Source organism: Hemitrygon akajei, unplaced genomic scaffold, assembly GCF_048418815.1.
Source record: "Hemitrygon akajei unplaced genomic scaffold, sHemAka1.3 Scf000127, whole genome shotgun sequence".
Lineage (NCBI taxonomy): Eukaryota > Metazoa > Chordata > Chondrichthyes > Myliobatiformes > Dasyatidae > Hemitrygon > Hemitrygon akajei.
The window spans coordinates 832,215-853,611 of NW_027332013.1; positions in this window are offsets into that span (position 1 = coordinate 832,215).

Sequence of the window (21,397 nt, forward strand, 5' to 3'; positions counted from 1 at the left end):
ATGAGCTCGGACACACCAACAAGCATTGACATGGGTCAAGATTTCATCTCGGGAGAAGCGCACACAGCATAACCGGCCTGGCAAAGCTCCCTCACACACATACACAGGAAGGACTGGCAGATTGTAGTCAGAGCCTCAGCAATGTACGTTGTTATTTCCCTCAGTAACCTGGAAACCAATCTCTTCAGAGACAGTAATTTATTCATTTAAACAACTCAATCACGTGTGACACATTGTCAACACACACCAGACATGTGATGACACACTGTAACATACAAATTCTTCAATGTGCACACTCTCCATCAATGTGTATACACACCACACGGATATTTACCACAATCAACACACACGCACACACACACACACACACACACACACACACACACACACACACACACACACACACACACACACACACACACACACACACACACACACACACACATGGATATACTATCAGAGTGTGACACACGTCCACAGAAATAGGCACAAATTCCCATTTAGGATTGAAATCTGCCGTCCTTACCCAGTCTGTCTGTTCTGTGGCACTGAGCTGCCCTCTGACGTGACGTCACATCAACACTTCACAGACAGACTCCGGGGTGAGATTCCTCAGGAGGATGATCTGGGAGGGTTTGACGGATGTTGAACTCACGGCCCACTTCATCAATCTGCAAGACTAAGATGTCTTCTTGAGCATGTCCCATTTGTGTGTGTTTGCCCCACCCCCCATCCCTCTAACCATTTCCCATCTGTGTACCTGCCCAAATTTATTTGAAAATATTTTATTTTTACCTGTTTCTACAGCGTCTGAGGGCAAATTCCATTTACCAACCTCCCTCTCTATGAGAATGTTACCCGATAGACCACTCAGAAAAATTTCCGGTCTCACTTTCAATCTGAGGCCTTTGGTTCTGTCCTTCCATTTTTTGGAAAAAGAAACGTTAATTAAGCTCCTTAGAATTATTTACCTCGATAAGGGGTCATACCTGAACATCGTACACTACAGCTGAATAGCCCAAGCTTATCCACTCTCTGCTTTTAACCCAAGCGCCCAGTCCTGGTAACATCCTCCTGAAGCCTCCTGTCCAGAGTAATGACATCCTCCCCATATTCGAGAACCGGAACTGCAGACAATGCTCCAAGTGTGGTCTATCATCGACATCAAAGGCCTTGTTTATTTCATGTGGACAGTGTGGAATAGGCTGATGAATACACGACTGAAGGTGTTTTTTAGATTGGGACAAGAAGGGCGGCGTGGGAGCTAAATTCTGAAGGAAGGCAGTTTTTTAAAAAAAACTTTGCGTACAAGAACGGCGAGACTGCGCAGGACAGTGCGGAGAGTTTAAAAAGATATACAGCAGCGGAGTGGGTGGCAGCAGAGTGTAGGGCTTTGGCTCAACGGGCTTAGGCGGTAACGGGAAGAGACAAGAGCGAGGCACCGACTCTTTTCCTCCCCTTGGCAAATCGGCCCGGACGGACGGGGGAACAGCAGGGCACATTAGCTAACGGTTTAAAACGTCCGTGTGCTTGACGAAGTAAGTGGGTGAGTAGACCTATCTTTCTTTGTTTCATTCCTGTAGAATTAGGTAGCATGTCTGCAGGGTTAGTGCTTTGTTCAGGGTGTCAGATGTGGGAATCCTGGGAGACCTTCAGCCTCCCTGATAGCCACATCTGCACCAGGTGAACCGAGATTCAGCTCCTCGGAGACCGTGTTAGGGATCTGGAGCTGCAGCTTGATGACCTACTGCTTATTAGAGAAAATGAAGAGGTGATAGACAGGAGCTACAGGGAGGTAGTCATCCCTAGGCTACAGGGGTCAGAAAACTGGGTGACTGTCAGGAGAGGGAAGGGAAATGCCCGGATAGTGGAGAGCACCCCTGTGGCTGCCCCCCTCAGCAACAAGTATATTGATGACCTGACAGGGGACGGCCACGGTGACCGGGTCTCTGGCACTGAGCCTGGTGCTGTTGTGCAGGAGGGAAGGAGGGAGAAGAGGAATGCGGTAGTCATAGGGGATTCCATAGTCAGGGGAACAGAGAGGAGTTTCTGTGAGCCTGATAGAGATACCCACATGGTGTTTTGCCTTCCAGGTGCCAGGGTACGGGATATCTCGGAATGGGTCCAGAATATTCTGAAGGGAGAGGGCGAGCAGCCAGCTGTCTTGGTACATGTTGGTACCAATGACATAGAGCGGAAAGGGGAAGAGGTCCTGAAGAGAGATTTCCAGGAGTTAGGAATGAAGCTGAGAAGCAGGACCTCCAGGGTAATAATCTCAGGATTGCTACCTGTGCCACGTGCTAGCGAGGGCAAGAATAGTAGGATCAGGCAGATGAATGCGTGGCTGAGAGACTGGTGCATGGGGCACGGCTTCAGATTCTTGGATCATTGGGATCTCTTCAGGGGGAAGTATTACCTGTTCAAAAAGGACGGGTTACACCTGAACCCGAAGGGGATCAATATCGTAGCGGGAATGTTTAATAGAGCTGTTAGGGAGGGTTTAAACTAATTTGGCAGGGGGATGGGAAACCGGAATGATAGAGTGGAGGAGGGGGAAAACAGAAATAAATCTATGATAGTGAGCAGTAAAGATGTCACGAACGACAGGCAGGTGATGGGGCAAATTTGCAGCCACTGGGATGAGTTGCAGTGCAATCAAAACAAAAAGTATCAAATACTGGACTTAAGGTGTCATACTTAAATACACACAGCATAAGGAATAAGGTGGATGATCTTGTCGTACAGCTACAGATTGGCAGGTATAATTTTGTGGCCATCACTGAGACGTGGCTAAAGGATGCATGTCTCTGAGAGCTGAACGTCCAAGGATACACGGTGTATTGGAAGGATAGGCAGGTAGGCAGAGGGGGTGGCGTGGCTTTATTGGTAAGAAATGATGTTAAATCATTAGAAAGAGGTGACATGGGATCGGAAGAATCTTTCTGGGCTGAGCTAAGAAATCACAGGGGTAAAAGGACCCTGATGGCAGTTATCTACAGGCCTCCTAACAGCTGCAGTGATGTGGACTACAAATTACAACAGGAAATAGAAAAGGCTTGCCAGAAGGGCAGTGTTATGATAACTGTGGGGGATTTTAACATGCGAGTGGATTGGGAAAATCAGGTCAACACTGGATCTCAAGAGAGAGAATTTGTAGAATGTCTACGAGATGGCTTTTTAGAACAGCTTGTTGTTGAGCCCACGAGGGGATCAGAGGCACTGGATTGGATATTGCGTAATGACCCAGAGGTGATTAGAGAGATTGAGGTGAAGGAACCGTTAGGAGGCAGTGATCGTAACATGATTGAGTTCACTGTGAAATTTGAGAAAGAGAAGCCGAAATCCGATGTGTCGGTATTTCAGTGGAGTAAAGGAAATTACAGTGGCACGAGAGAGGAAATGGCCAAATTTGACTGGAAAGGGACACTAGCGGGAGGACGGCAGAGCAGCAGTGGCTGGAGTTTATACGAGAAGTGAGTAAGGTGCAAGACAGATATATTCCAAAAAAAGAAGAAATTTTCGAATGGAAAAAGGATGCAACCGTAGCTGACAAGAGAAGTGAAAGCCAAAGTAAAAGCAAAGGAGAGGGCATTCAAGGAAACAAAAATTAGTGGGAAGACAGAGGATTGGGAAGTTTTTAAAAGCTTACAAAAGGAAACTAAGAAGGCCATTAAGAGCGAAAAGATGAACTATAAAAAGAAGCCAGCAAATAATATCAAAGAAGATACTAAAAGCTTTTTCAAGTACATAAAGAATAAAAAACAGGTGAGAGTGGATATAGGACCGATAGAAAATGATGCTGGAGAAATTGTAATGGGAGATAAGGAGATGGCTGAGGAACTGAACGAGTATTTGCATCAGTCCTCACTGAGGAAGATATCAGCAGTATACCAGACACTCAAGGGTGTCAGGGAAGAGAAGTGTGCGCAGTCACAATTACGACAGAGAAAGTTCTCAGGAAGCTGAATAGTCTAAGGGTAGATAAATCTCCCAGACCAGATGGAATGCACCCTTGTGTTTTGAAGGAAGTAGCTGTGGAGATCACAGAGGCATTAGCAATGATCTTTCAAAAGTCAATAGATTCTGGCATGGTTCGGGAGGAGTGGAAGATTGCAAATGCCACTCTGGTATTTAAGAAGGGGGCAAGGAAGCAAAAAGTGAATGATAGACCTGTTAGCTTGAGAAATGGTTGGGAAGTTTCTGGAATCAATTGTCAAGGATGAGGTTACGGAGTACCTGGAGGCATATGAAAAGATAGGCCAAACTCAGCATGGTTTCCTTGAAGGAAAATCCTGCCTGACAAACCCATTGAAATTTTTTGAGGTAATTACAAGTAGGCTAGACAAGGGAGATGTAGTGGATGTTGTGTATTTAGATTTTCCGAAGGCCTTTGACAAGGTGCCACATATGAGGCTGCTAAACAAGATAAGATCCCATGGAATTACGGGAAAGTTACATACGTCATAGAGCGTTGGCTGATTGGCAGGAAACAGAGAGTGGGAATAAAGGATTCCATTCTGGTTGTCTGCCAGTTACCAGTGGTGTTCCACAGGGGTCCGTGTTGGGGCCACTTCTTCTTACGTTGTATATCGACGATTTGGATTATGGAATAGATGGCTTTGTGGCTAAGTTTGCTGATGATACAAAGATAGGTGGAGGGGACGGTAGTGCTGAGGAAACAGAGAGTCTGCAGAGAGACTTGGATAGATTGGGAGAATGGTCAAAAAAGTGGCAAATGAAATACAATGTTGAAAAATGTATGGTCATGCACTTTGGTAGAAGAAATAAATGGGCAGACTATTATTTAAATGGAGAGAGAATTCAAAGTTCTGAGATGTGATGTTGAGGCTCTATAAGTAACTGGTAAGACCTCATTTGGAATACTGTGTGCAGTTTTGGGATCCTTATTTAAGAAAGGATGTTCTGACATTGGAGAGGGTTCAGAGAAGATTCGCTAGAATGATTCCGGGAATGAGAGGGTTAACATATGAGGAACATTTGACCGCTCTTGAACTGTACTCCGTGGAGTTTAGAAGAATGAAGGGGAACCTCACAGAAACATTTCGAATGTTAAAAGGCATGGACAGAGTGGATGTGGCAAAGTTGTTTCCCATGATGGGGGAGTCTCGTACGAGAGAGCATGACTTAAGGATTGAAGGGCGCCCATTCAGAACAGAGATGCGAAGAAATCTTTTTAGCCAGAGGTTGGTGAATCTGTGAATTTCTTGTGGCAGTGGAAGCCAAGTCATTGGGTGTATTTAAGACAGAGATTGATAGGTATCTGAGTAGCCAGGGCATCAAAGGTCATGGTGAGAAGGTGGGGGAGTGGGACTAAATGGGAGAATGGATCAGCTCATGATAAAATGGCGGAGCAGATTCGAAGGGCCGAATGGCCGGCTTCTGCTGCTTTGTCTTCTGGTCTTATTTGAATGCACCAGTATACGGAATAAGGATCTCGTAGCACAGGTAGAGTTTGACAGGTACAAACTTAGGCAGGTACGACTTTGGTTGAAGGAATAAAGACATAGACAATTCTGTAAACAGGGGGAAAATTCAACAGGATTCCCTGAAGGTTAACTTGCAGTTTGTGTCAGTGGTAAGATTGGCAAACTCAATGTGTGCTTTCATTTCGAGAGGATTAGAGTACAAGAGCAAGGATGTAATTCTGAGGTTTTAATAAGGCATTGGTCAGACCACACTTGGAGTATTGTGAGCAGTTTTGGTCCCTTCTATCGCAAAACATGTACTGGCATTGGAGGGGGTCCAGAAAATTCACAAGAATGATTCCGGGAATGAAATAGTTAACATATGAGGAGTGTTTGATGGTTCTGGGCCTGTACTCACCGGGGTTCAGAAGAATGGCTGATTTATTATCCCCCTCAACCCTATTCTCTCGCCTCCTCCCCATAACTTTTGAGACTCTGACTAATCAAGAAGTTTACTTATTAACTTCTGCTTTAAAAATCAAACAGGAGAAAATCTGCAGATGCTGGTAATCCAGGCTACACAGGTCCTGATGAAGGGTCTCGCCAGATCTCTCTGACTCCTGTCGGGAGAGAGTTGATGTTGGGAGGATGTGGGTGGGTTCAGAACGGTAAGCACAGCCTCCGACTATAGGGATGTCCATTTAGGAGAGAGATGGGGAGGAATTCCTTTATCTTTTATAGTGAATCTGCCACAGGCAGCTGTGGAGGCCAAATAATTGAGTCTATTTAAGCAGAGTAACAGATACAAATTGGGGGAACAGCAGGCCGGGAAGTTTATATGGAAAAGAGTAAACAGTCCATGGTTCAGACTGAAAGACTTCATCAAGACCTGTGTTGCTTCAGGGTCCCTGCAACTTCATCCCCTGTCCTAATGAGGGGCTGCGGGGCATGGGGTTGTGGGAAAGGGGACAAAGGGATCCTTATCTGCCATCTTTGCCCCCTCCAGCTTCACATTACGTCTACACACACAGTTCACCCACAGGCTTTGCACCCCTCCCCCTCCTGGTTCAATCTGCCATTCAACTCTCCCCTACTGGTTCCCATTATCACCTCCTTTACTGTCTCAAACCATCACACTCCCCCACTTCACAGTCACAAATGAATGTGAACATTGTATGACGGGCCTGTTCCTGTGCTGTACTGCTCTATGTTCTCTGTTCCCAGTTTCGAAGAATGAGAGGAGATCTCATGGAAACACAAAATTCTTTCAGGGGTCAACAGGCAGGAGTGAGGGAGGATGTTTCCCCTGTCCAGCGGAAAACCCTTGGGGAGACATTAGTTGTCCATCCGCTTTTGTCGAGTCAGAGGTTCGTGTCGGCCACCCGACCGCGCCTCAGGCCCAGCGTCCTTTCCCTCGGTCCCGGGGCCCGGCTGTCCGAGTCTCCACCCGATCCCCGGGGCCGCGCAGCCCGAGTCTCCCCCCCCCCCCCGATCCCCGGGGCCGCGCTGCCCGAGTCTCCCCCACGATCTCCGGGGCCGCGCTGCGCGAGTCTCCCCCCAATCCCCAGGCCGCGCAGCCCGAGTCTCCCCCCCCCCCCCGATCCCCGGGGCCGCGCCGCACGAGTCTCCCCCCCGATCCCCGGGGCCCAACCGCCCGAGTCTCCCCCCCAATCCCCGGGGCCGCGCTGCCCGAGTCTCCCCCCGATCCCCGGGGACTCTCTAATTCTCTGCTTCTCCCCCCAGTCTCTGTCACCCTGGATGTGGAAACGGCGGGTCCGTATCTCGAGGTGTCTGAGGATCGGAAGAGTGTGAAATGGACCCCGACCTGGAGGAATCTCCCTGACACCGGGAAGAGATTCACATACTGGGCTTGTATGCTGGGATCGGAGGGATTCACATCGGGGAGACATTACTGGGAGGTGGAGGTGATGGGGAATCGGGACTGGTGTCTGGGAGTCGCCGCAGAGTCTGTGAAGAGGAAGAGACGGGTCAGTCTGAGTCCGGAGACCGGATTCTGGGTCATCAGGCGGGATGGTGACGTGTTACATCGGGATTGTGACGTGTTCCGTGTTCTCACCTCCCCCGAGTCCCGTCTCCCTGCCGGTCCCATCCCCGGGAGGGTGGGAGTTTATCTCATTTACGAGTTCGGGACAGTTTCATTTTACAACGCGGAGACCAAGTCCCATCTCCACACCTTCACTGGGAATAAATTCACGGGAAAACTTTACCCTTTCTTCGCGACCGGGGATGGAAACCAGCGGCTGAGAATCTGCTCCGGTTCCGCTCCGGGTCTGTAAACGGGTCGGGTCCCGGGACCGGCATCAGGAGTAAAGTCCCTGTAAATATAAATGTGCGGAGAGTGCAGCTAAATACGTGGCTAAGGAGATGGCGCAGGGGGGAGGGCTTCATGTTTCTGGACAATTGGGCTTTGTTCCCGGGAAGGTGGGGCCTGTTCCGACGGGACGGTTTGCCCCTGAACTGGGGGGGGACTAACATTCTTGCGGGTATATTTGCCAGTGCTGCTCCGGGGGGGGGGGGGTTAAACTAGATTTGCAGAAGGAGGGGAGCCAGAGTGTTAGAGCAGTTAGTGAGGTGGAGGAGGATAAGGAACATGAGAGGGCTGCATGTATAGACAGAAATGAAAAAGAAGCTTTATGCATGATATAAATATTCCCAGGTGCATCTATTTCAATGCACGGAGTATTGTAGGTAAAATAGATGAGTTTAGGGCATGGGTTGACACGTGGGATTACGACATTAGATAGATAGATAGATAGATAGATAGATAGATAGATAGATAGATAGATACTTTATTCATCCCCATGGGGAAATTCAACATTTTTTTCCAATGTCCCATACACTTGTTGTAGCAAAACTAATTACATACAATACTTAACTCAGTAAAAATATGATATGCATCTAAATCACTCTCTCAAAAAGCATTAATAATAGCTTTTAAAACGTTCTTAAGTACTGGCGGTTGAATTGTAAAGCCTAATGGCATTGGGGAGTATTGACCTCTTCATCCTGTCTGAGGAGCATTGCATCGATAGTAACCTGTTGCTGAAACTGCTTCTCTGTCTCTGGATGGTGCTATGTAGAGGATGTTCAGGGTTTTCCATAATTAACCGTAGCCTACCCAGCGCCCTTCGCTCAGCTACCGATGTTAAACTCTCCAGTACTTTGCCCACGACAGAGCCCGCCTTCCTTACCAGCTTATTAAGACGTGAGGCGTCCCTCTTCTTAATGCTTCCTCCCCAACACGCCACTACAAAGAAGAGGGCGCTCTCCACAACTGACCTAAAGAACATCTTCAGCATTTCACTACAGACATTGAATGACGCCAACCTTCTAAGGAAGTACAGTCGACTCTGTGCCTTCCTGCACAAGGCATCTGTGTTGGCAGTCCAGGCTAGCTTCTCGTCTATCTGTACTCCCAGATACTTGTAGGTCTTAACCTGCTCCACACATTCTCCATTAATGATCACTGGCTCCATATGAGGCCTAGATCTCCTAAAGTCCACCACCATCTCCTTGGTCTTGGTGATATTGAGACGCAGGTAGTTTGAGTTGCACCATATCACAAAGTCCTGTATCAGTTTCCTATTCTCCGCCTCCTGTCCATTCCTGACACACCACACTATGGCCGTGTCATCAGCGAACTTCTGCACATGGCAGGACTCCGAGTTATATTGGAAGTCTGATGTGTACAGGGTGAACAGGACCGGAGAGACTACGGTTCCCTGCGGCGCTCCTGTGCTGCTGACCACCGTGTCAGACCTACAGTCTCCCAACCGCACATACTGAGGTCTATCTGTCAAGTAGTCCACTATCCAATCCACCATGTGAGAGTCTACTCCCATCTCCGTTAGTTTGTGCCTTAAGATCTTGGGCTGGATGGTGTTAAAGGCACTAGAGAAGTCAAGGAATGTAATCCTCACAGCACCACTGACCCCATCTAGGTGAGAGAGTGATTTGTGCAGCAAATACGTGATAGCATCCTCCACTCCCACCTTCTCCTTATACGCAAACTGAAGAGGATCCCGGGCGTGCCTGGTTTGTGGCCTCAGATTCTGTATTATCAGCCGCTCCATGGTCTTCATCACGTGCGACGTCAAGGCAACAGGTCTGAAGTCATTCAACTCCTTTGGTTGTGGTTTCTTCGGTACCGGGACAATACAGGATGTTTTCCACTGTCTGGGTACTCTTCTCTGCTCCAGGCTCATGTTGAAGATGCGCTGTAGTGGTTCTCCCAGCTCAGTCGCACAGGCCCTCAGTAATCGTGGGGAAACTCCATCCGGTCCAGCCGCCTTGCTGGTACAGATCTTCCTCAGTTGACCTTCCACCTGTGCAGCCGTAATCCTGGGCGTGGGCAAGGTCTCCTGTGAGTGGCTATTTTCCTGTGAGGGAAGTAAGCCTGGTGAGGTGAGGATGAGATTGTGCTGTCGAACCTATTGAAGAAGATTACTGCTATCAGTGAGACTTGGTGGCAGAAGGGGCAGAACTGGCAGCTTAATGTTCCGGTAAAATTGGAGAAGGGCCAATTTTGTGGAAATGAAAAAGGATCTCGGAAGAGTGGATTGGGATAATTTTTTTTCTGGCAAGGATGTGTTCAGTAAGTTCAAAGGTGAAATTTTGAGAGTGCAGAGTTTGCACGTTCCTGCCAGGATTAAAGACAAAGACATTAAAGATTAAAGGCATAGGGAACCTTGGTTTTCAAGGGATATTGGCGATCTGGTTAAGAAAAAGGGAGAAGTGTATAGCAGGTATAGGCAACAAAGAATAAATGAAGTACTTGAATGGTATTGAAAATGTAAGAAAATACTAAAGAAGGAAATCAGGAAGGCAAAAAGACATGAGGTTGCTTTGGCAGATAATGTGAATGCAAATCCAAAGGATTTCTACAAATATATTGAGAGTAAATGGATAGTAAGGGACAGAATTGTTCCCTAGAAGATCAGAGTGTGGAGCCTCACGAGATGGGGGAGATCTGAAAACAGTTTTTTTTTTGCATCAGTATTTACTCAGCAAACTGGCATAGTGTATATGGAAGGAAGGGAAACAAGCAGTAGTGTCATGGAACATTTGTAGATTAAAGAGGAGGAGGTGCTTGCTGCCTTACAGCGCATAAAGGTAGATAAATCCCCCGGGCCTGACTTGATATTTTCTCGGACCTTGAGAGAGACTAGTGTAGAAATTGCAGGGGCCCTGACAGAAATATTTAAAATGTCCTCAGCCACGGGTGCAGTGCCGGAGGATTGGAGGGTAGTTCATGTTATTCCATTGTTTAAAAAAGACTCCAATAGTAAACCAGGTAATTACAACCCATGAGCCTGACATCAGTAGTAGGTAAATTATTGGAAGGTGTTCAGAGAGATCGGATATACAAGTATTTTGACAGCCAAAGGCTGGTTAAGGATAGTCAGTATGGCGTTGTGCATGGTAGATCGTGTTTAATGAATTTTGTAGAGTTTTTCGAGGAGATGACCAAGAAAGTAGATGAAGGAAAGGCTGTGGATGTTGTCTACATGATGTTTAGTAAGGTCTTTGACAAGGTCAAACATGGGAGGTTAGTTCAGATGGTTCAGACACTAGGTATCCATAGAGAGGTTGGAAACTGGAATCGAAATTGGCTGTGTGGGAGAAGACAGAGAGTGGTAGTGGATGATTGCTTCTCAGACTGGAGGCCTGTGACTAGTGGTGTGCCTCAGGGATCTGTCCTGGGACCATTGTTATTTGCTGTCTATATCACTAATATAGATGTGGTCAATTGGATCAGCAATTTTGCTGATGACACCAAGATTGGAGGCGTTGTGGACAGCGAGGAAGGCTTTCAAAGCTTGCTGAGGGATCTGGACCAACTGGCAAAATGGGCCAGAGAATGGCAGATGGAATTTAATGCAGACAAGCGTGAGGTGTTGCATTTTGGAAGGACAAACCAAGGTAGCACATACACAGTAAATGGTAGGGCACTGAGGAGTGCGGAGAAACAAAGGGATCTGGGAGTTCAGGTACATAATTCCCAGAAAGTGGCGTCACAGGTAGATAGGGTTGTGAAGAAGGCCTTTGGCATTCTGGCATTCATAAATCAAAGTACTGAGTACAGGAGTTGGGATGTTATTGTGAGGTTGTATAAGGCATTGGTGAGGACAAATTTGGAGTATTATTTGCAGTTCTGGTCACCTAACTATAGGAAGGATATCAGTAAGATTCAAAGATTGCAGAGAAGATTTACTAGGATGTTGTCAGGTCTTCAGGAGTTGAGTTACAGGGAAAGATTGAACAGGTTAGGACTTTATTCCTTGGAGCATAGAAGACTGAGGGGGGATTTGATAGAGGTTTACAAAATTATGTGGGGTATAGACAGTAAATGCGAGTAGGTTCTTTCCACTTAGATTAGGAAACATAAAAACGGGAGGACGTGGCTTTCGGGTGAAAGGGGAAAGCTTTAGGGGGAACATTAGGAGGAACTTCTTCACTCAGAGAGGGGTGGGAGTGTGGAACGAGCTGCCATCTGACTTGGTAAATGCGGGCTCACTCTTACGTTTTCAGAATAAATTGGATAGATACATGGATGGGAGAGGTCTGGAGGGTTACGGACTGGGTGCAGGTCAATGGGACGAGTGGAATAAAGTTTCCACACAGACTAGAAGCGCCAAATGGCCTGTTTTCTATGCTGTAGTGTTCTATGGTTCTATGGAGTGAAATAAACACGACATAAGAATTGTCGATCGATTAATTTTAACTCGTTCACCGCATCTGTCAACCGAACAGAAACACCGGGGATTCAGCAGCAGTTGCGGGCGGCGGGTCCTGAGCTCCCCCGGGTCCTAAAGTCCACCCGTAATGAGACAGGTTAAATGGGACAAGTGGGGGCGGTGCTGACCGGAAAAGACAGTGAAGATTGTTCATTAAGTTCATCTGCCATTTCTCTGTCCCCCATTACTACTTCACCAGCATCATTTTCCAGTGGTCCAGTACCAACTCTCATCTCCCTTTCACTCTTCATGTAACTGAAAACTAAACTTTTAGTATCCTGATTTATATTATTGGCCAATTTGCCCTCATATTTCGTATGTACCATTCTTATGGCTTTTTTCGTTGCCTTTTGTTGGATTTTAAGAGCATCCTAATAATCCAACATCCCACTCACCCTTGCTACCTTATATGCCATTTCCTTAGGTTTAACACAATTATTACATGCCTTTTCCAGCTCAAACTATGAATTAATTTAAAGTCAGTCCCATAATTTAATAACGTTTTTATCTGAAAACTATCTACCCTTGCAAAGATTGTACTGAAGACTGCAGTTGATGTTTCTTCAACCTTATACGCTTCACATTGAAATAGTATGTGTTTCGACAGTTTCATAATGACAAAATGTACACGACACAGAATGAAGTTTTCCAATTAGATTCAAGGCAAAATTAAGCATAGTGTGGGCATTTCTATGTCATGTCAATATCATTCTTTCCCTTGTTTTAAGCCCACTTCTATAAACCCAACAGGTTTATGTATTCTGTAAAGGTGTCTGTCCTTATGTCCATTATCCTACGTCTTGCCATAAGCCCCTAATTCTTAACACTACCAACCCTTTAGCTTCTAATTTGCTAAGTGGAAGGTCTATATCGGCAGCTTAACATTTAACAGCTTTTGGTGCTAAACAGTCAACATCATCATTTCCCTCAACAGTGCGATGTGCAGGGCCCATAATGTGCAGACATATAAATCAAACTTTATATGTGAAATACCGTTTGACTAGTTTCCAACAGTCAATCTGACCTACTGCCAGAATGACCTGTTTAAGACTCATCAAAACCGAAATGTATTCTGAACAAATTATAAAGACCAATTTCCTCCACCCACTGTAAGCCTAAACTGTTGGCAAAGAATTCTGCTTTCTCTGCTGATAAAGGACTGTAAGTCATTTCTTTATCATTACCTGCAATTCAGGCACACAAAAACAGCCACAGCAACATACCCAGTTAAATTATCTTTTGATTCATCTGTAAAAATGGTTACTGTTTGATAATAACTTTCATTAATATACTGATGAATCAACAGACTCTCAGGCAGAACCGAATCCGATCGTGTAACCTAAAATCAACTGAAGTCATCGGAAAAAACAAGGTGGGGTTACAGAGAAAGCTACAGTGGGACATATTGTATTGTTACGTTCCCAGTAACCGGGTGACTTACCAGCAAAGATAGAGAGGTCCGCAGAAGTCTGATGGTACTATTTTCAAACGTTTTTTATTTATAAAGGGGCACAAACGTATGGTGAATACAAAACATTCAGATCATATACGTCGTCAAAACTCAATCTAAGCACAGGTATAGTAATAATCAATCAGAAATAAGCTCTATCGTTGTCTAGGGGATAATACTGAGTCCAATGGAATATAAGAGTCACTCAAAGTCTGCAGGCTTTCCCGTTTTGGGAACCGCTGGCATTTCACGTGTTAGAGAGAGAGTGGTGAGAAAGAAGGAACACTTGCCCGTCGTCTTTGCGAAGCAAATCCCTGTTGTTAGTTAAAACGGTTTTCCTTTGGTTTCAGCCACAGACTCCCGATCCGGAATCTAACGCACGTGGCTTCCTTCAAAATGGCTTCCCGCTCCGACGGGAAGCGCTATCGTGTCTTCCTAGTGTCTCCTTGGTGCGTCTGAGGCCCAGCCTCGGCAGCCCACCTTTTATCTGGACTGGCAGGGTTGTAGATGTCAATCAGGGTGGGGGTGAGGCAATCTTTCCCCATCACCCAGCTTACGTTGCCCTGAGGGTTTGCACGTAGTCCAGTCCCTTATTCCACAAAGGTGTCTCCCAAGACAATGGCCATGTCCTTGGCTTTTGTCTGGCTGAGAGGCCAGCCCACATTCCAAACCGTAAGGCTTCTCTCTCTCTCTCTTGCGATTTTCACAAAGGAGGGGGCTGGGGTCATAACACCTCCCCTCTTAAAAGTTTTTTTTTACCAGCGGTTAAAAACAAGTTGGTACAGAGTCGTACAGGATTTTTGGAATCTAACATACTACACAAGCTTTTCTTTTCACAGAGTACTACCGTTATACATTCAAGTCAGTATCTAAACAGGTAACAATTACAGTGCCCCTTTCTTTAATATCTTAACATCACGTACCATACTAAAGTCTTGGAGCATCAAACTTCAGCTCAATAACCACCGATTTATTTATTTTCTTCAGCAACAAAACTAAGGAGGTGTGATCTGAGCCTAGGTGCATCTACAAAAGTTTATACAAATACTAATCGTTTCGGTCGTGGTATTTCACCAGCAGGTCTCCAAAGGGGTTGTCTTTATTATTCACAGGCTTTGGCGCAAACCCGTACAACCGGCGTTGCTGTTTAAAAAATGGCATTTTTGATTAACCATCGCCTCTTTTCCGGGGAGTTCCCCCGTGGGGAACTTGAGTAATTTGGCGAGGTACTCTCCCGCCTTTCATTTCCACGAGGGTTACTCTCTTAACTCCGTGTCCCCAACCTAGTCCATCATGGGAATTTCCACCCAATTCTTTAATGCTACACAGGTAGTTAACCCTTTTGTCAAGACCATGCAGGCTGATGTGTTTCAGTTCGAACCTTTTTCTCCGGCCGCATTTAAATTTCGGCTTCCTCACAGCGCTTTCTTGAATAACAATAGCGTGTGAGGCCCCTTTACATTCCAAATCAACCTGTAATCGATACGCCGGCATCAATCTAGACTTTAACTTTTTTTCATTCGATTTGGGAACTACAGATTTACTGTTCTCCTCCACAACAACAGTTATCTCCCCATTCGTAAATTCCACATTAACTCTGAACACCCCCTTCAGCACAACCATCTGGGAACTCACACTTCCCAAGGTTAACCCCTTTTTCCCCGAACCAAGTCTATCTGATCCAAAAGGACGGCCGTCTCGTCCAGCTGAGTCAAATACTTCAGACTTTTTCTGAGCTCCGTGACTAGGTTCAGGACCACGTGCATCCCCATCTTGGACACACTCAAACGGGGCATTGGCCTCTTCCAGGCTTTCAATACCCGTACCCTTTTCAAATTCTAAATTCCCCTGATCCTCCCAGTTACTCTCTGGCAACTCACTTCCAGAGTAAACTCAACCCCGCAGGCTGAAACAACCTCATCTGCCAACCCAGCAGACTTCTTCAAGGTAATGGCATCCTTTTCATCTAGGACTGCCCTCATTTCATTATCGGGAACACCTTTAGAATTTTCAACTTCTTCAAACAGTTCTGCCAAACCAGACAGATCATTCATGTCCAACCCTGGACCTTTTAACAGCTTTATCTGTTCCTCATCTTTATATCCTACCTCTAGGACCTTTTTTCTTCGCTAAGGGTGGATCTACCTTCTCTCCCTTACCCCCTTTTACGTTACTATTCCTCGTTTTACCACCCTCGAAACCCTCATGGCACAGGGTCGGTAAAGAGGTCTGGGCCAAATCAAAACTGGCCAATTTTAAACTGCTCTCGTTCTCAGCTGCCGCTCTCGACAGGCTGCGAGTGACTGCGCATGCGGGATAGATTTTTGGATCTGAGGGAGGGGTCTCAACTCTCACGGGCTGGGTTGTCAGCTTCACAACTGCATCCATCTTCCCACCCGTTAGGTCATTACCCAGAAGGACGTCCACGCCTTCCACCGGCAACTCCGGCAGGACCCCTAGTTCCACTGGTCCCGACACCAACTCACAATCTAGAAGGACCCTATGCAAAGGCACTACCTCGGTCAGGTTTCCTATGCCTCTCAGGGCTACCTCTCCCGTCCGAGGTCCGAATTTTAACACATTACGGCTAATCAAGGATAGCTCCGCCCTTGTGTCTCTCCAAATCCGTACGGGAATTGGCGGGTCCCCCTTCCTCACAGACACGGTTCCGTGTGACAGATAAATCTCCGACCCCTCGCGCTCTCTGCTTACCTGGGACCCTCTTGCCGATTTTCTGATTACCACGGCACACCCGATAGGGATCGCTGCTTTCCCTCTCACTGGCTCCTTTCTCGGAGCAAAGCATTTAGATGCAATATGACCCACCTTTCCACAATTAAAACAGGTCAAGCCAGGACCTCTCTTGCCGTCTTGCCTCTCCTCCTCAATTTTACCACTAGCTCCCAGCGGGATCTCCGCCTCAGCCGGTGGGCTTTCTCTACCGTTCCCAGGGTCTCTCTGGTAACTTTTTGGCGAGGAAAACTTTGTCTTGTGGGTTAGGGCATATTCATCTGCGAACCTAGCAATTTCTGAGATGGACTGATTCGTCCTCTCATTCAAATACATCCGGATCTCTTCCAGAACACAACCTTTAAATTCCTCAATCAAAAATAACTCCCTGAGACGCCCATAATTCTCTGCCACCTTTTCCGCGGTGCGCCAACGGTCCAAGAGCACACCCTTCTCATGGGCTAGCTCGGTATTCGTTTGATTCCACCCTTTCCTTAAATTTCTGAACCTTTGTCTTAGCTTCAGGTACTAACTCGTAACCCCGGAGAATGGCCTCCTTTACTTGGTCATAATTCCCTTCCCCTTCCGGGGGCAACGCTGCATATGCCCGCTGTGCTTTCCCTCGTAACACACTTTGTAACAACGCCACCCACTGCTCTCTGGGCCACTTCTGATTCACTGCCACCTTTTCAAAAAGCAAGAAATAACTATCAACATCCGTCTCCTCGAACGGGGGGACCAACCTCAACGCCAGCCTAACATCAAAGCCCTCCTCTCTCTCTACCCCTTGAGCTCTTCGCTCTTGCCTTCGCCTGTCCAGCTCCAACTCATGGCTCCTTTGTTTCTCTTTCTCAGCCCGTTCCTTTTCCTTCTCTTTCTCAGCTGCTTCCAGCTGCTTTAGCTGGAGCTCATGAGCCTGTATCACCTCTAATTCCTTTAGTTTTAACGCCTGCTCCCTTTCTCTCTCAGCTGCTTCCAGCTGCTTTACTTTAAATTCATGTTCCAACCTTACTTTCTCCAACTCTAACTGATCTGTCCCACCCGCTAATCACTTTTCGGGGATATTTTCCAAATCCTCAGCTGCAAACACCTTCTTCCCAATGTAATACTGAGTTATGACCCTTCGCGCACTTCCTGCTTTTTCATTGATGACCTCACCTCTGTGAGGTCTAACTCCTTTGCCAGATTTACCAAGTCTAATTTGGTAGCCGCCCCTAGCGCCTCTCAGGCGGGTTTCTCATAAATTCATCCACATCCATCTTTGCTGGTTTCCTGTCTGGCTACCTGCGTAACCAGATTTAAGTTTGGACTTACAGCCCGATTCACTGACCCTCCCCTTTGGTTTCAAATCCCGAGACGAGGCCCGACTTGTTACGTTCCCAGTAACCGTGTGACTTACCAGCAAAGATAGAGAGGTCCGCTGAAGCCTGGTGCTACTATTTTCAAACGTTTTTTATTTATAAAGGGGCACAAACGTATGGTTAATACAAAACATTCAGATCATATACGTCGTCAAAACTCAATCTAAAGCACATGTATAGTAATAATCAATCAGAAATAAGCTCTATCGTTGTCTAGGGGATAATACTGAGTCCAATGGAATATAAGAGTCACTCAAAGTCTGCAGGCTTTCCCGTTTTGGGAACCGCTGGCATTTCACGTGTTAGAGAGAGAGAGTGGTGAGAAAGAAGGAACACTTGCCCGTCGTCTTTGCGAAGCAAATCCCTGTTGTTAGTTAAAACGGTTTTCCTTTGGTTTCAGCCACAGACTCCCGATCCGGAATCTAACGCACGTGGCTTCCTTCAAAATGGCTTCCCGCTCCGACGGGAAGCGCTATCGTGTCTTCTTCGTGTGTCTCCTTGGTGCGTCTGAGGCCCCGCCTCGGCAGCCCACCTTTTATCTGGACTGGCAGGGTTGTAGATGTCAATCAGGGTGGGGGTGAGGCAATCTTTCCCCCATCACCCAGCCCACGTTGCCCTGAGGGTTTGCACGTAGTCCAGTCCCTTATTCCACAAAGGTGTCTCCCAAGACAATGGCTATGTCCGTGACTTTTGTCTGGCTGAGAGGCCAGCCCACATTCCAAACCGTAAGGCTTTTCTGTCTCTCTCTCTTGCGATTCTCACAAAGGAGGGGGCTGGGGTCATAACAGTATCATCAAATACACCCATATTCCCAGCGTGTGAAGAACCCAGCCACCCAACACAAAAAACACTCTTCTTGTGATGTTCCCAACCGTCCTCTAGCACACCTTTAACAGGATGATCATTTCCTTGCCCCCGCAAATTAATCCATTATGTTGACATCAACTTCATCCTCTGTTACTTTGAGGGCAATTGTCCCATTGCAATCAGTAAATTCAAAACAGAAGACAAAATTACTGCACTAGAAAAGAATCTTAAAGTCTGTAATTGTATCACATCAAAACATTATTAATTTGAAGATGAAGCTGATCCATTAGCCACACAGACATAATCAAGAACAGATCAAATTAAACAAATATAATTGGTCAACAAAGATTTTCATGTTGCACCCAAGAATACCCACATAGGTGTCTCAGGAGATTTAAAGCTCCTTTACATTTATCAATTATTTTACTGATAGGTGCTTCGATGTCAGCTTATTATCCATCCACATACTGAGGAATCTTACCACTGACACTTCCTCAAGGTATTAATCATATAATTTAACATCAAGTGCAAGTCTATTAATCCTGTTTGTAAACCACGTAATGTGTTTTACCGACTGAAAGCTTAAAATCCTCATCAATCTGCCCACTGTTTGACCTATTAATTGTAAATTGTAATTAATACCTCTAATCCATAAAGCTACATCATCTGTATATTGTGATTTACCCAGGGTATTCCGATCTCAGAGAAAATATCATTGATCATAATATTAAATAATGAAGGGCTACAAATACTGCCTTGTGGGATCCCATTCTCTATCTCATAGAAACACAAACATAACATGCCGACCGGTACTTGGACAGTCCATCCAAAAAAAAACTCAGAAAAATTATACAATGTCCCCCTCACTCCTAATTTAATCAAAAGTCCTTTCTTCCATATCATTTCCCTTTTCAGTATCAGGAAGTACTGCTATTACAACATCTTTATTTAATTGTGCTTTCCGAATATCATCTTCCAAACCTAAAACTGAATCTAATGTCATTTCACCCTTCCAAAATCCACTCTAATAAAACACCTTATCACCACTTTTTCCAAAATATAACTCAAGCGCTTGATTACCATACATTCCATAAGTTTACATAAATGAGACATTCACGATATAGGCCCTTAACTAGAAGGATCAAATGGGGATTTAATATTTTCACAAAAGAGAATTATATACAATTACGATTTCAAATATCACTCTTTCCTGGGGACACCTGATCTGCGTTATTAATAGACTTCTTAAATTCATACAAAGAAATCTCTCCATCAGTGATACTATCATTGCTACAGCTGACTTCCAGCACATCAGGATATTCACTGAAAAACATATCCTTACATTGTTAAAATTCTTCAATTAAATTATCCTGATTATGAATCTCAGCAAATGACCCAACCAGTAACACAATCTTCCCTGTTTCAGTAACAATCATTTTGCCCTCATTAATCATCACTGGAATATTATGATCCCCACAAATCCCCCCATTTTCTAAATCATATCCCAAACAATTCCAAGTTTAATATCCCTTCCAATATTATCTCCATATAACCTCCAGTAAATCACCTACTTCCTCACCACGGCCTTTGCCCTTTTATTGTTAATAATGTAACTCAGAAACTGATGCACCATCACATAAAAGCTCACATTTCTCCCAATTTGCTTCCTGTCCCGTTATAAATCCAAATCCAAACTCATTAAGACAGGAAGGATGACTGACGTTCACATAAACTAATTACCCTCTGAGTTCCGATTTGAACGACAGGCACTGCAGCCAATGACAGCAGGGGTCAGTGTTAGGTCTGAGCTACGATAGGCTGGAGAAAATCGGCCGGTGATCAGCCCCTCCTCTTCCGCTCCATCGCCATCGCGGAGATGAGCGCGTCGCTTCTGTCCGTGTCGCCGGCCTCGGCGCCCACGAGGACGAGTGTGTTTTCCCTTCTCGCCTCGGTGGGTCTGTTTCGGTGACGTCTGTGGTGGCTGACGAAATATGCTTTGACAGGGCGCGATCGAGGTCAAATGACTACAACTCCCAGAAGGCCCCTCCGACGACATTGTGGTGTTGTTTAGGGGTAAGGTATAAAAGCAAAATGGAGGAAAATGTAATGCATTACGTTTTCTGTACTGTGTCGTGCCTTCAATAAAAAATTAAATTAAAAGAGAGATTCCAGCGAGAAATAGATAAAACATAGAACAATACAGCACAGTACAGGCCCTTCGGCCCACAATTTTGTGCCTACCCTTAAACTTTGCCTTCCTAAGCTTAAATTCCTCCATATGCCTGTCTAGTAGTCTCTTAAACTTCACTAGTGTATCCACCTCCACCACTGACTCAGGCAGTGCATTCCACGCACCAACCGCTCTCTGAGTATAAAATCTTCCTCTAATATCCCCCTTGAACTTCCCTCCCCTTACCTTAAAGCCATGTCCTCTTGTATTGAGCAGTGGTGCCCTGGGGAAGAGGCGCTGGATGTCCACACTATCTGTTACCCTTAATATCAACTACACCTCTATCATTTCTTCTCTCATCTGCCTTCTCTCCAAAGAGTAAAGCCCTAGCTCCCTTAATCTCTGATCATAATCCATACTCTCTAAACCAGGCAGCATTCTGGTAAATCTCTTCTGTACCCTTTCCAATGCTTCCACATCCTTCTTATAGTGAGGTGACCAGAACTGGACAGAGTCCTCCAACTGTGGCCCAACCAGAGTTTTATAGAGCTGCATCATTACATCACGACTCTTAAACTCCATCCCTCGACTTATGAAAGCTAACACCCCATAAGCTTTCTTAAATACTCTGTCTACCTGTGAGGCAACTTTCAGGGATCTATGGACATGTAGCCCCAGATCCCTCTGCTTCTCCA